Source organism: Micropterus salmoides, unplaced genomic scaffold, assembly GCF_014851395.1.
Source record: "Micropterus salmoides isolate LMB-PRFRI ecotype aquatic unplaced genomic scaffold, ASM1485139v1 Ms_hic_scaffold_1521, whole genome shotgun sequence".
In the NCBI taxonomy this organism is placed as follows: Eukaryota; Metazoa; Chordata; class Actinopteri; order Centrarchiformes; family Centrarchidae; genus Micropterus; species Micropterus salmoides.
In genome coordinates, this window is record NW_024040621.1 from 19601 (window position 1) to 23227 (window position 3627).

General features: G+C 44.3%; 1 long non-coding RNA gene across 1 annotated transcript; it reads right to left on the reverse strand.

Moving 5' to 3' along the window:
- Positions 1-1317: 1317 nt before the first annotated feature.
- On the reverse strand, positions 1318-3596 carry LOC119904777. The gene is made up of 3 exons (XR_005444738.1): positions 3548-3596; positions 2557-2597; positions 1318-1580 (listed from the first exon to the last, which is right to left on the reverse strand). It is a non-coding gene; the product is annotated as an uncharacterized LOC119904777 (long non-coding RNA).
- Positions 3597-3627: the final 31 nt, after the last annotated feature.

Consider the following 3627-nt stretch of genomic DNA (forward strand, 5'->3'; position numbering starts at 1 on the left):
TTATTCTGAGGGTTTGGGTTTGTATCTGCTATTTAGTTGGTTTTGGTTCCATGTCTTTGCTCTTCTGTACTCTGTCCTGTACTTTAGTTCATGTCTTAGTGTTTACTCCTGGTCTCTGTCTCTCGTTTAGTATATTCACCTTGTTCATTTACGTTCTGTTCAGCTCTTTACCGGTCTGTCATGTGTTGATTGTTTCCGCATCTCAGCCCTGTGTCTTAGCTCCTAGTTTTGTGTCTTAGTTTTTATTCTGGTCTGTGTGGGTTACTTGGCCCCATGTCTGCCTATGAAGTGTTCCGTCTGTTTCCCCAGTTATCACTCTGTCGGCCTGCCTCTTTGTTCCTCTTTACTGTCTTGCCTGCCTGCTCTCTCTGTCTTCCCTGCTATCTCTCTGCCTGCCTCGTTAGTCTCATGTCTGTCACCTCCGTAGCTCCCGCCCTGCTCGTTAGTCCCTGTGTATATATACCTGGTGTTTCTGTCATTACCTCTGTTACTTTGGTGTACAGTTTCTTGCGCTGTCTTGCCCTGCCAGTTCTATGGTTAGTTGGAGTTTGCCTTTGGAGTTCTTTTGGATCACCGGTTTTGTTTGGATTGCTTATTTATTTTGGACATGGACTCAGCCACTCAGTTGTAAGTGTGCTCGCCTTTTGTTTGCTTTAATAAACCATTGAACTATACCTGCTCCACTCTGTGTCCTGCGTTTGGGTCCTGCAACCTGCCACACCACCACAAACCCTGACAAAAACACATTATCATGCAAAAGAAAAGCCAGCTCCGCATCATGATATTGCATTATTTGAAAATTGTAATTTTATTGATATTACGTGGTAAATAATTAATATAATAAATATAATAGTCATAAAACACTGGCAGGGCCCACTCACGCCGCCAGCCACCAAAGTAACCTGCAAACAGCAAGCCAGTCAATCCACCAGCCAGATCAGCCCTGGGAGTCTGGATCAATCAGCTGACTTTTTGGCTTCTTTGGACAGCAATTTGTCCACGTTAGCAAGCAAGCTAACATTTGCTAATGTCAGCCACCAAAACCCATAATGTTTTCTGCTTTGCAGGAATGTTAGTTTTGGCTTTGAACTTTGTATTGCTGACGTTTGCAAATTCTGTTTCTAAACTAATGTTTCACATATTTGTTTCTGTAGGGGAGCAGAAAGAAGGCACCGGGAGCGTATAAACATCTCATCCTTTGGATTTTGGCAGAAAAGCAATCCTGAGCCCTTACATCTGTCCACAGGCTGTTATAGCGAAACCAAGACAGTCAGGGAAGGTCTAATTTTTTAAGTTCCCCACTAACGTGTAGTCTAAGTGCTTTTTTCAGTTTTAAAACCTGCTAAAGATCATGTGGACTGCTTCTTGGTGAGAAAGCGTTAATCTACCTGAATACCTGCGTACATGGCAGAGTTGCAGTGCTCAGTGAGACACAAACGCATCATTTGTGTGTGTGTGTGTGTGTGTGTGTGTGTGTGTGAGTGTAGAGTAGGTCTGGTTTGCTCCCTGCTGGCTGGATCGAGGCTCTCGTAGGTGGATTCAGATGTAGAAGCTGGAGGACAGTTCTCATAGAGGGCGATCTGAAAACAAAAACACAATTTGACAGAGAATGACCTACAGTGAAATACAGACACATCCCTTTCATACATTTTTGGAGGTGACTCCTGAGAGCAGGAGGCAGGAAACGAAAACCAACACATTACAACCAGTTTGTACATGAGGGTGGAGACAGAAGCTCTCTGCTAAGCTATATGTTGAAAAACAGATGATGATGGACAGTGAAGAAAGAGGATTATACTGCAGAAGTGATTTGGTTTCTGTGACATTTTGATTTTTTTCCCACTGTGAAAACCCGTCACTACTGAGTCCACAAACTTTCTACAGCAAGGTTTAAAGTCTCTGGTGGGTCTGTTAATAGTTTGATGGTTTTAGGTGGAGTATCTTAAGTAAATAAAAAATAAAGGTAACTTACAAAATATTGACGTCCTACTGTTAGTTGGAATAGAATAAATAGTTGGAAAAGAAACACAGTCCATTCGTGGTTGTACAGCAGTGTAACAGAGTGGAAGCTCTTACGCACAAAGATCTTTGGCTGTACAGACACAGACCTGATAGAGAAAAGCATTTTCATTTTGGCACTTACAGAAGTAACGTTAATCAGCCAATGTTTGCCATTTTAAGAGGTGAACCTGGCAGATACATGTAAGATTAAAGATTCATAACAGATTTGTTAGGGTCAGAGTGAATCTTGATGTCAGGACTCAGGATCCACTCACTGGTGCCCAAAAGATGTTTATAGTAACTCTATTTTCAACTCCTACGTGCAGTGAAATGCTGCACTGTAGGCGTGAAGGAGAGCTGCGCTGCACACAACAAGGTGAGTAAACACAGCAGAGTTCAGTAAAGAAAGGATCAGCATGTGATCGGGTTTATTTAAGCTGATACTGTCAAAATTTCACCTGATTCCAGCCCTGAGGATTGGTCTCTCTAACTACTGTCTCCTGCATGGTAATCTTATCCAACAGAGAGAGTAATCAAAGAGTTAAAGAAAGTCACCTCCATGTTTGTGCCATCTGAATTTCCTCTGGTCTGCAAACCTGTGAAACGACAAAAGTATTTTTCTCTATTATAAATGGTGAAACAAACTGAAATAAAAAATTTAATCTTGGCATTTAGTTGAATTTGTTTCTTTAACATGTCTTTCATGATCATTACATTTTGTGGTGTGTGAGCTCAGGACAGTCTGTTGCTCAGATTTGTTCCAGAGAATTACATGAGCAGTGTTGTGGTGGCAGCCTGGCTGACGGTGAGTGTCCCGATTATTTCTCCCTTTTTTTTGCTTGTGATTCTGTTTTCCCCTGGTGTTTTCCTACTCTGCCTGCCTCCCCGTGTCTCCTCTCCTGCATGTGCTCTCCCTCTGCTCCTGAGCCCAGCCAACGACCCGCACCTGCACCTTGTCAGTACCTCCTCTGCCTGCCACACTGCCAGCATCAGCCTCATCTCTGACAGTACTTCTACCCCGGTTCTCGATTCAACCCCTGTTTGATCGTCGTGCTCCTCACCTGGTGCCACTTCACCACTCAAGCTCTTGAGTATTCTGCGTTTCCTTGTACTTTGTTTTCCCTGCTTCTGACCTGTCTGTCTCCACTCCAGGTTCACTCACCTCCGTCTCCGTTCCACAGCTGGGGCTCGCCACCCTGCCCTCTCCCCTCCACCTCCTCCCCGTGCCTCCTTACTCCCTCAGTCCCCAGTGCCCCCGGCTCCCTTGTCTCAGTCTCCTCGGTTCCTGTGCCGTGTTTCTCCTCCCGGCGTCTGCCTCTCCCGCACCTCCACTCCCTCAACCCCTTTTTTCCCTTCAATAAAACCTGTTTTGCGTTTGGGTCCACTCTGTCCCCGCACCATAACAAGCAAGCCACACTGTCAAACTACAGTATGCATTGGTCCAAGTCATTAAAACTTTGACATGAGTGTCCTGACTGAAATGTCATTTTTGATCAGAAATGGGAAGTTTCACTTGTGGCTGTGTAAGAGTTTCCTGTTGCCTCACCTTTAGGTTTGGTGTTCCTCTGAATACAGATTATCATCAGTGTCAGCCTGAGAGGATGACTATTATAGGAACTACATACA